The sequence below is a fragment of the Panthera tigris genome, chromosome A2, assembly GCF_018350195.1.
Source record: "Panthera tigris isolate Pti1 chromosome A2, P.tigris_Pti1_mat1.1, whole genome shotgun sequence".
Lineage (NCBI taxonomy): Eukaryota > Metazoa > Chordata > Mammalia > Carnivora > Felidae > Panthera > Panthera tigris.
Genome location: NC_056661.1, coordinates 157,982,898 through 157,999,437, shown reverse-complemented (window position 1 = coordinate 157,999,437; position 16,540 = coordinate 157,982,898). Strand labels below are relative to the sequence as shown.

General features: G+C 39.1%; 1 protein-coding gene across 1 annotated transcript in view; it reads right to left on the bottom strand.

Moving 5' to 3' along the window:
• Nucleotides 1-16,540, bottom strand: part of CNTNAP2 (contactin associated protein 2) — a 1,960,721-nt gene that overhangs the window by 1,928,410 nt on the left and 15,771 nt on the right. The gene's annotated exons all lie outside the window — the stretch shown is intronic.

Here is a 16,540-nt window from a genome sequence, read left to right as displayed (position 1 = left end):
AAAACAGGAATTAGATTACCTAGCTAATAAAATGTTTGAGAGGTTAACTAAGATACTATAAGTACTCAGGGAAGTATTTGACATATAGGGTATGCCCACAATTACATAACTACCTTTATAACACTCTTCAGAGAGAGGGAGGGCAAAGAATTCTTTGAGGAAATTCAAAAGATGGAGACAATTTTGAGTGACTGCCCTATTGTTTTTTTTTTTCAGATTAGCAATTTCTCTCTTCAGAATATATTACCATTTATTTATAATGTACTATTTTATCCTGTTTATGGTAGAATGTTATAGCTTATGCATTACTAATTATTGATTGCTTTTGTAATGTAATAATTACACACAGTCATTTTTTTTCATCATGTTGACAAAAGATAAGAACTTCGCTATTTGTGCACATATTTTCTAAATGTTGTCTCTGAATTTCCCAGCATATAAAATGAAACAAGTAGGCACATCTTTATCAGGAGGAAACAGAGCAATGTTACTCAGAGCATTTTCCCAAAAGGATTACTCTTTCATTACTATGTAATTAACCCCACATTGAGAATTCTATAGTGAATTCTTGTGCTGCAGCAAATTAAACATTTGACTTGCAGACTATTATGTTTCTGTGAAAGTGACTATCATGTCATTATAAAATAGGTGAAGCAATATTGTGAGTAATGAAGAGTTTTCAGAGAAGTTTTCAATGAAGCCAGAAGATGTGCCCTGGGAGAAAATACTCTATATGTTTCAAAGGCCTCACTACAATCTCTAGCACGAAATCCATCAAAATCTAATAAAGTAGCTTCATTAGCAATGATCATCACCTTATTAATAATTCACTGGTTGGCAAAGGTACTGATGGGATTCTAATGCATCATTTTAAGCACAAAAGACCATTATTATGATGTTCATTAAGGTGAGCTTTGCAGAAGTCAAATCTGTAGTAAACAAAGTTCATATCTCCAAAAAATCTAACTCCCATTTACCAGGAAAGCAGCAACCACAATTGCATATCTTTCTAGGAGTTTGCAATCCATATCCAAAAATGACTTCAAGGTGACCATTTTGACATCATCAAAGTATATATCTTCCTGATCAAAAGTCCATATTTTAAGATTTTCATAAAAAGGCCACATTTAGTCCAATAACCAAAAATGAGAAAGCTCAGCATCACTACGGGACATCAAAATTCTCCTCCACAGAAAATGAGATCCCCAGTGGACACTGGAATATTTATATTGCCCACTGTATATCCACGATTCATTATGTACGCTGTCTGTGGAAGTCAACATAACAGAATAGGTGTCTATTGTAAATCCTCCTCACATTCATTGAGAGTCTAGAGTGACTGGTGAGACCTTGGTGCTACTTGGCTACGGGGATTGGTCAAGAATAGAGTCTGTAGTTCCTAGGTCAGTCACTGAAATGGGATCCAGGTATAAGCCTGGGGAAAGATGGAAGGGTGTGGGCTTCCCATTCTAATCATCTGCATTACAACAGCCAGTATTTAATGGCTGTGAACGTCCTTCACCTTCTAGGTGGGTACAGCCCACGAGGCTAAGCCAACTTCCCACCTATAATGGCCTTTTACCAGACATACTTGTAAAAACATACCTGCTTGTTTCAATGAAGCTCCTCTGAACAGGCTGTGCCATCGACTAATTAGCAGTCTTAGTTCTATGAACTAAAACAACAAGAGAGAGTGTGCTTCCTTCCCATTTAAACATAATTCGGTCCCCAGAGACACTGCTCCATTATCGTTCCAGTGTTTAACTACAGTATGTTAAAAAGGAAGGAGAACAATTGAATTTAAGCAAAGTAAACGTCCCTGGCAATTTGAATCACTGGGTCTTGAGCAGTATTTTGATGACAAATGAGAAGCAGAAGTGGTCACTCCAGGGTGTCATTTGTCTGAAACAAAAGCCTGCATTCAGTGGCTGTCGATTTATTTCTTTATTGTCCAGGAAGCAAACTAAAGTACTTGGAGCCCAACTCGGAAAACTGCGTGTTAATCAGATACGATTTTACATCCTTCACAAACCATTCACTGACAAAACTGCTTGTCCTGAAAAGGAAATACAGACCATCTAACAACCCTCTTCTACCCAAAGAAGTCTCTAATGCATACGGAGGTGCTGGGTTATACTTCAGCATCTAGAAATTACTTAGAGAGGAATGGGTCCTTCCTCAGAAAATGTTTCATATGTTGCTTAGATTTTAAACAATGTTTAACACGTTTGCCCCAGAAATCTGATCCACCACCTTCAACAGGAGGATCTTGAAAAACGTTCTAGCTCACTAGTTTTTAAATCATATCTGTAGCTCCTTATTCAGTATCCTACCAGGGTGATCCTAAGGGTTCTACAAACACAAAGCCACGTGCTCAAGTGCAGAGACGTCTACTAGAGAGAAGGAATCCCTTGGCGATTAAAAACGTCAAGGCAAATAACTTGGCAAATGTTAACAAGAACAAAGTATATCAATAGTGATTAGGTCTATATATTATGATGAACAGAGTGGGCCGGGGGGGAATCAAAATCAAATCTAATCACATGTGTATCACCTTCTCCATTAACTCGTAAACTTCCCATGGTTGAGGATGCAACTTAAACATTCTGTGGCCTCACGTTAGCCCACTTTATGACAGTGGACTCTTAATAAACTCTTGGTCCGAAAATTTAACCTTGAAATCCGTCCTCCATCACATGTAAAGTTTGCATAATGAAAAGAATCTGAAAACTTTCAAGTGAGAAATACATCGCTGTAATTCTTGAAAACCTGCAATATTCTTAAGTTGCCTTTTTAAAATCAAGTAAGTGAAGCTACAAGAAAGCTTAAAAGGTTCTGACATAAATAATATATTTCTTTCCACCGACTACCGTTTCCCTGTGCTCACCATTAATCTGCTGATCTGGAGGCGCATGCTGTTCTTAAATGTAATAAAATATTCCTAAAGTAAAATATATCATTTGGAGATTAGTAGTCCTAAATCCTATTGTCACTTGTATTTATTTTTAGTTTTTAGTTTTGCAACCATCTAACAAACAGATTGCGTTACCAGAATGATATGTCAAACACTCCATTTTGTCCGAGGTATTGAACAACCTGGTGGCTACAAACTCATGACTTCTCCTAAAGGCAAATATCTGCTTCATTTGCCCTGTTTGGAGAGCTAGACTTCTGTTTACCTGCCTTCAAGAAACGGGATACCAGCACACTCCATTTTGGTAGAGCCTGTGAGGTACTTACACTTCGTACATTGATTTTCAGAAGTGTAAACCCGTCTCGGAGCCTCTTCCCTGTGAGATTTCTTTCCGAGTCCGTTGCTAAAAATAAAACTATATTGCTGAGGGAGCATGGCCACTGCTAGGTGCATGGACAACATATTTGAGAGCTGCTTGAGATGCAGAGGGGACCCATTTTTATTTCTCTGTGAAACTCCACTGGGAAACCAGCACACAGGCAATTTTTCTCTCTCTACTCATTCTGGATCAAGGACACATAAAGGCTTCTGTTCTTTTCCAAATATAGAACGTCTCCCCTTTCTCCCAGGTATTGCTTCCAAGATTTCTAGTCGCCTGGCCAGTCTCTGTTCTCTTTTTCTTCCTTACTATAGTACCCTAATTTGGTTTGGGGATAGCAGATTGTCCAGCTGAAATGCAAAATATTCTAGTCTCATTTGGAAACAAGAGAGGCCATGTGAACACCATCCTGGTCAAAGAGACGTGAACACAAGTCCTTGGGTGAGGCTTTCAGGCGTACTCTGAAGGGAGACCATGCTGGGAAGCGTCTTGCCCTTCACTCTTGATTCTTTCTTTTGCTCTGATCATGGACATGAAGGTTAGAGCTGTAGTCACTTGCTTTAAACCATGAAAAATGACCAACAGCATCTCAGACTTTGAACTTCTAAAACAATGTCAGCGATGCACACACACACACACACTCTCTCTCTCTCATCCACTGACCCCTATATGCCCTCACCAAATTTAAGCCTGGGACCAGGAAGGAGTGCAATAAAACAATTTTTTTAACATTTTTAATGTGATTTAAAAAAAAACCTTTGTGTGGGGAAATACTGACACACAGAAAGTGCCATATTTCCTATTTAAAGTTAATTGCGATATAGGTCTATGATACTCTAAATAAGACTGTAAACTCATTTATAAAATAGTCTTATTCCCTAAACAAATGATTTTAGGAAACACAATTCAGTTAGCCAATAATTTCTTTAGGAAATTGGATATTTTGTAGACATTGGAAAATAAAACTTATAGATTCCCTTTATTCCATAGTAAAGCCGAGCTATAATGCAAGCCATTTTGAAGAAAGTTTTCAAATGATGTATTTCTGGAGGTTATGTCATTTGGATAAAAATAAGTTTATAGGAGCGACATCATAAGACTGGACTTAATCCATTGGGAACTCAAATGAGACAGCATAATTTAAGTGTGACAAGATTTAGAAATGAGGCTTTTGTCCTCATTCATAAAAAACCTAAAATTTTAATAACTTAATGTCTAATTTTAGGCATATCATTAACAAAGTAGAATCCATTATCTCTGTTTTCTCACTTGTGACTTCAGGAGAAAGTTAATTTAAGTTCCTTATTTTGGAATGACTTTTAAAGTAGCATAACAAAAAAGAAGTGAAATTTGAAGAAAATTGCCTAAAGTTTTCCATTTTTATTCTATAGAAATTTGAAAGAATATCTACAACCATGAAATCACTCTCTATAGTCAGTCAGATAGGATGGTTATCTAATGCCATAAGCCAAGAGATTTATTATTTCATATAGAATTTGAAGAGAACTCAGAATTAGAATCGTACCGAATGAAAGTTTACATAGAATGTAATCAATTTATGGCATAAGGTTTATATTCTGTTCATTAGTGATAGAGAGGATCACCCCTGAATGTGAAAAGCATAAAAGGGATTAAATTGGCTATGGCCAGATTTCATTGTTTAATTTCTCCCTTCCATCCATTTCCTTCTTGTTTTCTTATAAAAACTCTTTCATTCCTTCGTAGCTGCTACTTGGTCGAACACTTGGGTGTTTTCTATTTTTTTCCTCCATGGTCAAGATCGTGTTTAAGACCACCATGCACATGCACGCAGTTTTTACTTTGTACAAAGGTGCCCAGCTGAGGAGGCAAATCCCTGGTGGAAACTGACTTCACAACCTGCCCACAAAGCTGTGAAAGGCAATGTCTCTCTTCAGAGGAGGAAAAGGAGGGGGGCTGAAAGGAACCCTGTGCTCACCAATCCCTGAACTCTGGGGCTACATCTGCCAAGGATGAGAGTCAACTTTTTTCTAATTCATACGGACTTCCGGTAGTCTAGAAGGAGCCCCAGGCTTAAATGTTGGGACTCTCCTGCAAACGTTTCTAACATATCCCATGGTGTGATGACCCCTGAAGTCACTTGCAACATTGTAAGGTGCAGGTCAGTAATGAGGAGATACAGGGTCACTTCAGCGTGTGTACAGCTGAGAAAATACAACAGAAGATATAGCAGCAAGCACTTAGTATCTCTGAACTATCCACAGGAATCAGTGATGGACCCTGTTTGAGATCATCTTTTCTGGTGAACCACACTGTTAAGGAATAGTGAGTTAGAGAAGGTGAACAATGAACACGTGCTACACTTCTTTTGTTAACCTCACCCCGAGTTGCAAATTACATGGAATTGAATTTTCCCGTGTGGAAATTCACATGAATCTGTAAGATGCAACATTAGTGGAATGAATCTGTAAGATGCATCTGACATGAATCTGTAACATGCAACATTAGTGGAATTTTTTTTAATGTTTATATTTTGAGAGAGAGCAAATGTGAGCAGGGGAGGGACGGATTGAGAGAGAGAGGGAGAGAGACAGATTTGCAGCCAGGCTCCACACTGTCAGCAAAGAGCCTGATGCGGGGTGCAAACCCACAAACCATGAAATCATGACCTGAGCTGAAACCAAGAGTCAGACACTTAACCGAGGCACCCAGGTGTCCCAACATTAGTGGAATTTAATAATGCCTATAAATAATAAAATAAAGGGAAACTAGATTATTTACACTCATGAATAGTCCTCAGGACCATAGCTTTAATGCTTGAAAGAAAACCATGGAAGGTGACCCAAAAACATTAAGGTTGAGTTTTCTTGAAATGTATGATAAAAGAATTCACAAATGAATCCAAAGTTTTTAAGGATATAACTACTTTTTAAATATAGAACACTTACGCACAAGTATTAACTTTACAAGTAGATGAATATTGTATTGCTCAGTGTTTCACAATTAAATTTTTGTCTCTGGCCAGCCAAAGGGGACATGGTTATCCTTTAAAGCTGCTAGGAAAGCCATCTCTTGGAAAGGAGATGCTGGTAACCCTATTTCAAACCGACTTGACAGTGATTTCCTTTTGCATTGAGGGCTACACCCCTTCAACTAAGAAAAGAACTAGGTCAAAACAGTGTCCCTCAGCCTGTAGATAAGAAGCCAATACGTACAAGGGACACCATAGTGATGGTGGTTCCTAGACCAACAGTTCTTAACCTTATCAAAGTCCAATGCCTCATTTGTATAAATAAACATTCGTTAACTTCCTTTTCGTAACCCTCAATACAGTTCATTACACTATAATCTACCTGTGCACAAAATGTATATATGAATCATTTTAATGTCAAAAAAAGGAAACTGATCGATACTGATGGTATAATAGCATATTTCAATATGGAAGTACTCAAGGACTATCACCCTAGAAGACATAATAGTCAGATGTTCTACTTATATCTAGAACCACCACGAATGTAACAGCAACAAATGCAGACTGATCAAATGTGTTGTATTTGCCACTCAAATACCATGAACACCACTATTTAAAATTTTCTGAAGTGATGAACACGCATATGAATGATCTGAAAAAGTACCGAGTTTCTTCTATTTACACAGTAGTTGTATGTGGAAAACTAGTGCCTATTAAAACTATGTCAAATACTTCCAATTCATATCGAAATTCTAGTTACGCTCTAGATTCAGATATTTCTATACAGATTTTTCATCTGCTTGAATCTCACAGGCACTGGGAGGTGGGAAATTCTTTGTGGGGTAGGCCTGACGTGCAGAATGCCCAATGTTCTAGCATTTCTAGACTCCGCCCTCTCCAGGTCAATGGCCAGCAGCCTCTTCATTATAACAAAGAAAAACAACACTGCAGATTTCCAAAATGCCCTCTTCGGTTCTGCTTTCTTGGAGACTCTTTTCATCCAGGAGAGGAGAATGTGGGCACCAATTAATTCTCCTTTCCCCTCCTCACAGTCATTGCTGTCGTGAAGAATAAGCCACATGAGCTGATTTAAGAGAAGATCCCTTATCAACGAAATATTGCTTGCCCCAGCCGAGAACTGGAATCATAGCTTCCATTAAATATCCAAGAGAAACTTACTGGGAGATATTGTTGGCCCTTCAGATTTCCCATCCCCAAATTAAAACACCCAAGGGAATGGATATTTTAATTGATAGAAATGATGAGAGGCCATAAATGAGAATCATATTTTTTTGAGAGGGAGCACGAGTGAGGGAGAGGGGTGGTAAGGTGGGGGAGGGGAGAAAGAGAGAGAGAGAGAGAGAGAGAGAATGAATCTTAAGCAGGCTCCATGCTAAGCACAGAGCCAGATACAGGGCTCAATCCTATGATGCCGGGATCATGACTTGAGCTGAAACCAAGAGTTGGAAGTTCAACCAACTGAGCCACCCAGCTACCCCAAGTGAGAATCCTATTTCAAACACTCTGTCCTGCTACCTGCCTAATCATCTCCCAGATCTCAATGACATGGTTCTGAAAATTTACTCACCAGAGATATTCGACACATCAGGACAGAAAAACATATGAAAACTAAGTGATGAGGTAAATATGGCGAGGGGAGTGGTATTACTTGTAGATAATGCGGAAGCCAAACGAAGGCACTAGAGATCTTTTAAGGACCAACTTTTAAGAGGAGTCAGAGCCGAGGAATGGAAGGGAGGGGGAGGTCTGAATACTTCAAAAACATCTTGGTACACTCTGGCAAGGAGTTCAGTACTGCTGTCACCTTCCTGGGCCAAATCTCCTTGATGAGATTCTCTTTTCCACGCGTGATGGAGGAAGACCAGGTCAGCGTCTTGAGTCACTGAACAGGAAGTGGTCCCCGCCATCACTCCTGGAGCTGTACCAGAACCCTCCGCTTCCTCATCCATCCTTTGACATCACAGGGAATCTCTCATCTTCTCCTTTCTAGTTCATTCGCTGTAGTGAGTTGTCCACAAGCCGCATTTTTGGAAGGGGGTTTTCTTCGGCACTAGAAGCGGCTAACCCTAGTTAGACATACTCCGAAACAAAGTTGGCAGGCAACCAAGTTAAAGAGTGGTAGGCAGCCAGGTGTGAGGGGGTGACATCTGCCGGAGTGATGTCCTTCGGCCGCGCAGACATTCCCACCAAGGGCTAGAGCTAACAGGGATGCCAAATCCCTAAGACCGTTCATGAAGCACATGCTCATTTTACACAAAGATTATGCACCGAGAACTGACATTTATTAAATAGCGACATCGTGCCACTGACGGCCCTAGGCACTCGATTATCTGTCATCTCATTTCTTCTTCCTCGCAGGAAACTCGAGGAGGTATTATTCCAATTATGTTACAAATGAGAAAACTGATGGTTGTGGGCATTAAAAACATTTCTAATACCACAGACTTAACAGAGGCCCTCAGTTGAATGCGGGGCTAACACAAAATCTATTCCATTCGCACAACAGATCAATATTTTAAAACTAACGGACAGACCGGGTGAAGTGTGTGTGCGTTGATAAAAATGAATGAAAAACCCAAATGCCACTCACAGAATTTTAAAGAAAATTAATCAGAAGCCCAGAAGAAACTCTGCAGTGTATAGAGGTTTGTGGCAGGAGAGGTTTAGTGCAAACTTGAATACAGGAAGACCCACCCTCATCTTTCCTAATGGTTTTAGAAGTCCTTTTTAATTTAAAAGTGAAGAGTCAAAAGAGAATTTGGGCATCGACAGACTAAAATAGCAAAGTCTGGTGCTCTTAAGCCATTTAGTGGCAAAACAGCAGCTCCACAGACCTGAATGGTGACTGAAATAATCATCAAAATAGTATATTTAATAAATGTATATAGTCACATCCCTCAGTATTCTGGATAAATTTACACTGTATTTCAGTTAAGAAGGCATGGGGTATGTAAATCATTTGCAAATGTGTTTTTTAAAGTTTTTTTTTTATTATGTTACTTAAATAAGGTGAGTTTTATTTAGAGAAATTTCAACTATATAAGCAACATGTTTCTTTTATTTTTTTTAATGTTTATTTTTGAGAGAGAGAGACAGAGTGTGAGCGAGGGAAGGACAGAAAGAGAGGGAGACACAGAATCTGAAGCAGGCTTCAGGCTCCGAGCTGTCAGCACGGAGCCTGATGCGGGGCTCGAACCTACAAACTGTGAGATGGTGACCTGAGCTGAAGCCAGACGCTTAACTGGCTGAGCCACTCAGGCGCCCCTAACTAACATATTTTAAGGTACATCATAAGGTACACAATTGTTGAGCCAAACTGAAAATAGACTCCAAGATCTGGGTGTTCAAAGGTTATACTTCTCACTCCACTTCCCCAATTTCCTTAATACGTGTGCATGACATCATCCTTGCTGTTCAACATCTCCGCTCACTCACGGCCACTGTCATTATAGTGTTATTAACAAAGTTAGTAGAGGCATCACAAGATCACTTTTATGAAAACTACACAGAGACACATTAAGCTCTCAGTACTAACAAGAAAACAATCAATATGAAAAATTAATTAAAAATTTTTGAGATGGAAACAATAAAGTACCTAATAAATAAAATGGAGGGTACCAACAATTCTGCATTCCTTAGACCTTCCCTACCATTTCGAAATTCAGTGCACAAAATGCATTATATTTTTCAGAGTAAAGAAAGTTGGGAAATATCATTTCACACCTATTTCCTCATAGAACTCCCAGAAGAAGAATGCTAAAATGACAATGTGACATTTGTCATCAATTTATAGCTAAAGTTTTACAGTTTGCAAACTTGAGAATGTTTATTCTCTTAGGATGCTTTGCTTAAATTATGCCACACATTGGGTTTTAGCTTTATAAGATGCAAGGAATATACTTCATAAAAACAAACTTTCAGTGAAAAAAAATTAAGCATAATTTTCAAAGAAGATTCTCCACCATTCATATAGTTAACTATGGTACTCATGAAGAATTACTCAATAATCCTTTAATAATCTTTTAAAGATGTATAGATTTAGGTATAATGGGGTCTTTCCTCACTTAATTTTTACAATTTACTTTTAAATTACAATTTCATTTAAAACTACTTAATTTAAATTGTAATTACACGTTAGAAAAGTATCCGTGGTCCTATCTTTGGGCAAACTACTAAGTTATGGTACACAAAATTATCATTTGGCTTTTTTTTTCAAAAAACTCTTCCATTAGTATCTATAAAACTAGAGGCTCAGTTTTAACAAAAGCATACATGTTTTCATCGTTCTTAGACTCTTAATAACATGTTTAAGTGACACCAATTAAGGTTTTCATGCTACAGAGTAAGCAAGAGAGCCACGTTCTTCTTCCAAGTACTAATTATTTCTTGATGTGAAGCAAAAGAAGGAATAATGGATAAAGAAGTTGTGGTATATCTATACATACAATGGACTATTACCATCAAAAAAGCCATCAGCCACCAAAAAAAGATGAAATCTTGCCATTGCAATAATGTGAAAGAAGAGGGAGAGAGTATAAATTATGCTAAGCAAAGTGAGTCAGTCAGAGAAAGACACACACCATACGATTTCACTCATATGTTTAATTTAAGAAAAGAAACAGATGAACATAGATGGGGAGGGGGAAGGAGAGACAAACCATAAAAGACTCTTAAGGAGAGAGAACAAACTGAGGGTTGACAGAGGGGAGAGGAGGGTCTGCTCAATGTGTGATGGGGATTAAGGAGGGCACTTGGAATGTGTTGTACATAAGTGATGAATCTGTAAACTCTCACGTAAAACTAATATTACACTATACGTTAACTAACTGGAATTTAAATAAAATCCTGAAACTACAAAATAGAAGTGAAGAAGATACCAAGGACACTTCAAGAAAAAAAAAAATCCCACTATGTCCTTAAAGATGAACGAACATTCCTCTCTTGCGTGGCAAGTAAGTGGGTATTTATTTATTTTAAATGTTTATTTATTTTTGAAGGAGAGGGAGCGTGGGCGGGGGAGGGGCAGAGAGAGAGGGAGACACAGAATCCGAAGCAGGCTCCAGGCTCCGAGCTGTCAGCACAGAGCCCGACGCGGGGCTCGAACCCACCGACTGTGAGATCACGACCTGAGCCGAAGACGGCCGCCCAACGGACTGAGCCTCCCTGGCGTATTTAAATAGTGTATTACCTTTTCCAGAACCGTAGAGCATGGCCTGCTCGAATGTTCAAAATTATATTCTCAGAGCAATTTCATGATTCAAAAATATCCAATTACTTACCAGTCTTAAAAAAAACACCAGAGTTTCCAGCTAATCAACATGGGATATTCACGTTGCAGTGCGTAGCAGTGTATGCGTTCTCTGCTACAGGGCAGGACGAAGGATGCCCCGCGGCAGAGGGCCGGAGAAAAGTTACAGAATACCTAGCACAGGTGAAGAACTGATGGTTGGCGCTGGAGCTTGTGGCTAATATCTTCCCGTTTCAAGTCTGGAAATCCGCTTTTCCTATCGCAGCCGCTTGTTGGTTCCGTCACGAGAAAGAGCCACGCGGGGTGTTTCTATCTTACATCACACAGCGCGGTGCTAAAATGTTTCACCTGCTCCTTGCGTGGGGGCTTCGTATAAATCCGTCGCGCACGGTGACTCTGCTGGTTTGACACGTGAAGCCACGTAAACGAAGGAACGCCCCACCACGGAAATCGAATTACTGGATATTCAACGAAAGCGCTGGCCTCGGGGATAAACAAGGGTGCGAGGTTCTCACCTGTGGCCACCTGCTCCCAAGTTTAGGAAATCGGTGCACGGGGACATTATTAATGATCCTCCGGAGGCGCTGTCTGATAAACAACTCCGCCGAACCAGAAGAAAGAAACCAACAGTCTGTTTTTCTGTGGCCTCGAATCCCGCGGGACAGCACGGCATGAACTTCCATCGTGCCCGCCTCGGAACCCACACCGACAAACCAGGCTAACTAACATCCCCTGAGCTCACAGCCAGGCTGTCTGTCCCCACTTCCCCCCTGCAATCAATTCCTGAAATTCAGGGCCGCAATGGCAGGTAATTTAAGATAGGAGATATGCTGGGGCGCCTGGCTGGCTCAGTTGGTTAAGCACCTGACTGCAGCTCAGGTCATGATCTCACAGCCTGTGAGTTCAATCCCCGCGTCGGGCTCTGTGCTGACGGCTCAGGGCCTGGAGCCTGCTTCGGACACGTGTCTCCCTCTCTCTCTGCCTCTCCTCTGCTCATGCGCACGCGCTCTCTCTCTCTCTCTCTCTCTCTCTCTCTCAAAAATAAATAAACATTTAAAAAAATTTAAAAAGATACAAAATATGTTAATAGTAATGTTTTGTGGTCACTTGTCAGTCGATTTTGTAGGAAAGATGGACCAGACTGTTTTAAGTAGAAAAACTCACCATATTGGCATAAATGCCATGTAATTTATGGGAGGAAAACAAGACTATTGGCAGCTATCTATCATGCCTATATAGTAATTTCTGGTTGTACATGTTGTAAAAATCACACTCACTACTAAGAAGGGCACAGAGGACACTGATCAATCTTGCTCCCTTTATTAGACCTTTTTCTATTTACTCAGGTATAGAAATATGTTATTTGCTTATAAATTGAAAAGATGAGACAGTAAATAACAATTTTATGTCAATAAATGACATGTTTTACAAACATGACATCATACTGTACAACCTGGAGATATCCGCAGATCAGTAAACAGTATTTTTTATTACATTATTAGAACAAAAAAGGAGTACATATACACACACATTTTATCAGACACGAGGATTGAGTATCTTGGTAACTGAGATTAGATTGATTTTGGTAGAATTCTACAGTTTTAACAGAGAAAGGCAAGCTCTTATTTCTCCTTTTGTGATAGTCTATGATGATGACTGTCTTTGCATAGCTATTTTGTTATTTTAGTGTCATTTAGCGTGTATGTCCTGGGACAAGTTATGTCACTTTCTAGGATCTGATTTATCTAATCTGTACAATAATGTTCCTAAAAAGTAATAGTAATTGAGCACTTACAATTGGTAAGGCAATTTGTTAACTATTTTAAATACATAATATTATTTCAGCTTCGGAAACTCTTTTGAGACTCTATCCCAAAGATCCTGTTAGACATTTTTAAAAATTTTAAAAAGAGAGAGAGACAGAGAGAGAGAGAGAGAGAGAGACTGAGGCTTGGAAGAGATGCTATTTTGTTCTAAGACTGCAAAGTCTAGGAGACTGGGATGATAGATTTTTTAAATTTGTAATGGACTAGGGGCTCCTGGGTGGCTCAGTTGGTTAAGCATCGGACTCTCGATTTCGGCTCAGGTCATGATCTCACGGTTTGTGAGACTGGGCCCAGCACTGGGCTCTTTGCTGACAACATGGAGCCTGCCTGGGATTCTCTCTCTCTTTCCCTCCCTCTCTCTCTGTCTCTCTCTCTCTCAAAATAAATAAACTTAAACAAAAAAAAAAAACTCTTTAAAATTGTAATGGACTTTAGAGATAATCTAGTTCAACTCTCTAATATTATAAATGCAAAACCAAAATTTAGAGAGATTATATAAATGGTTCAAAACTACCCAACTATATAACCCAGTATCTACATCTTCTTGCATGTTTTTCCTCAAAACTGCATCACAGACTACATTATCGTACCTTCTCTTTGCACCCAACATATTTAATAGTCTGATAGATAATGATGATACATTTTTTCAATTTTCCCCAATTAGAGTGTGCTAAATTTCAAAATAAGCAAGAAATACGTTCTTTCAAGATTCCGAGTTTAAAACCTCCCTATTCAATGCGTGGTCCACAGCCACTCTCTGCATAAGCGTCACGTGAGAGCTTTTGAGAAATGCCACCTCTTAGATCCCACCCAGATCCACCGATTCAGAACCTGCCAGATGGTTCATGCTCGTATTAACAGGTGTGCTCCATGAAGTTTCCACTTCTACACCAACCTCCTCCAGACCAGTTCCAGTAATGGCCGCTGTGGACTAGTCCTCAATGCCCAACAAACATCCACGTATAACTTCTTGTTGATGTTTTAAGTAAACTGATCATCTGCTAAAGAACATACTTTTGTACAGACTATAATCTGAGATATAGATAGAGACACCGTATGGCTTTTTTATAGATAATCATCTACCACTTGTAGGCTATAGTTCATTGGTGGTCAAACTTGAAGGCTAAGCCTTTGATGTATAGACAATGTTGAAAAGTTAAGCTGCAAATACACTGAAAGTGTAAAAAACATATATATCAAGTTCTGTTTTGCTCTGTTTGAAGTGATAGATTACTCAATTCTGAAATAACCTCATTATAACACTATATTCCTTAAAAACAACAACTGGCATGAAATCGACTGTGATGAGAACACGAGGAATATTTTCTAAGAACTTCTGCACTTTCTAGCATTTTATAAATGCACCCCTCTTTAATAAAACTCAGCCACTATCCATCCCACAGTATGCCGCAATCCAACTAAGTGAAATGTTATTAAAATCAGAAGAGTTGTGAAGTACAGAACACAGTAATGCCAAAGGTAAGTGCTTAAAGCACATGAGGCATATTACCATCAGCAGCATGAAAAAATAATTACAGGGGCGCCTGGGTGGCTCAGTCGGTTAAGCGTCTGACTTCAGCTCAGGTCATGATCTCATGGTTCGTGGGTTTGAGTCCCACATCGGGCTCTGTGCTGACAGCTCAGAGCCTGGAGCCTGCTTCGGATTCTGTGTCTCCCTCTCTCTCTGCCCCACCCTCACTAGAACTCTTGTGTCTCTCTCTCTCTCAAAAATAAGCATTAAAAAATTTTAATAAAATATAATTACAAATATCCTGTAACTATTAAATTACAATATCAATATGACATTGTTCTATGAAAGTATGTCATAATTATACTTAATATTACTTACTTCCTTTAAAGTCGGCTATGAACAATACACTTTGAAATACACTTTATTTAGGAAATTGCCTCTTGTAAATGCCTCCTGTTCCAATAGCACCTAAATAGGTGTTAAATGATCGAAGTTATTTCTCTCCTTAGCAAAGTTCTCTAATTGTTGCAAATACTAATACTGACATTTCTAAATGAGGCTGGGATGATCTCTCTCATGTAGACACTATTGTCCAGAAACAATTTTTTTTTTTTTACATAATGAAATAAATGTTCCTTTTTGATATTAAATTACCTAGGCCATACATATTGACTACAATATAATTATAGAATTGAGATGGGGTGCCTTGGTGGCTCAGTGGGTTAAGCGTCTGACAACTGATTTCAGCTCAGGTTATGATCAAGCCCTGCTTTGGGCCCTGCACAGACGGTGTGGAACCTGCTTGGGATTTTCTCTCTCTCTCTCTCTCTCTCTCTCTCTCTCTCTCTCTCTCTGTCCCCCTCCCTTGCAAGCACAAGTGCATGTACTGTCTCTCAAAATAAATTAACACACACACACAAAATAATAATAATAAAATTGAAATAAATTTCTGGAAATCACATACCTACCCTGTAAGTATGTATTAAAGCATTTACAAGTTTTATTTAACATTTCCAGCCCCACCTAAACAGTTAAAAATTAGACTTTATTGAACAATATTTTAGAATTACTAGTGTTCAATTGCCCTTCATTATTCCTTTTGGATTTTAATAGATTTTGTCTCAATGTATGAAATGATAAATGTAATATCCAGAGTGAAAGCAGCGTTTCACTTCTTTATGCCTGATACCACATGGTCTTGTGAGAAAGAGGAAATTTCATGTAAGTCAGGACTGTGTTGTCTTACTGCTAATTTTTATTATTTGAAGACATCGGAACCAGTGTTTTCTCTCATTAGTGTCCTCCTCACGTTTTCTCTACCTCACCCTATCCATCTTCCTGTTGGGTGCGAGTAGGGAGAAGACGACGACCCAAGAAATAAGAAAATGAGGACAAGGAAAACCACAAGAGGAGATTCTTTTTCTCTAGGTGAAATTTTAAGTCCTCCTCCATTTCGTGAAAAGAATATTCAAAATTTCTGGAGGGGAAGAAACAAATGTTTTCCAAATTCACTGACTATCTATCTTAAGGGTTTACGTTTCCATGGCCAGGAATCTGGAAATTGTGAAAATGAATGTCTGCTACGCGTACTTTACCAATCTCAGACAGAAACTGATGAATAAACTCATTGGACCAACTCAGGCTGGTGGCGAAGCAGGACCCAGTCATGGTCTGGCAGATGGGCCCAAGAAGTTTTCTGAGCCACTGAAAATACAGTGACAAGAATTCACT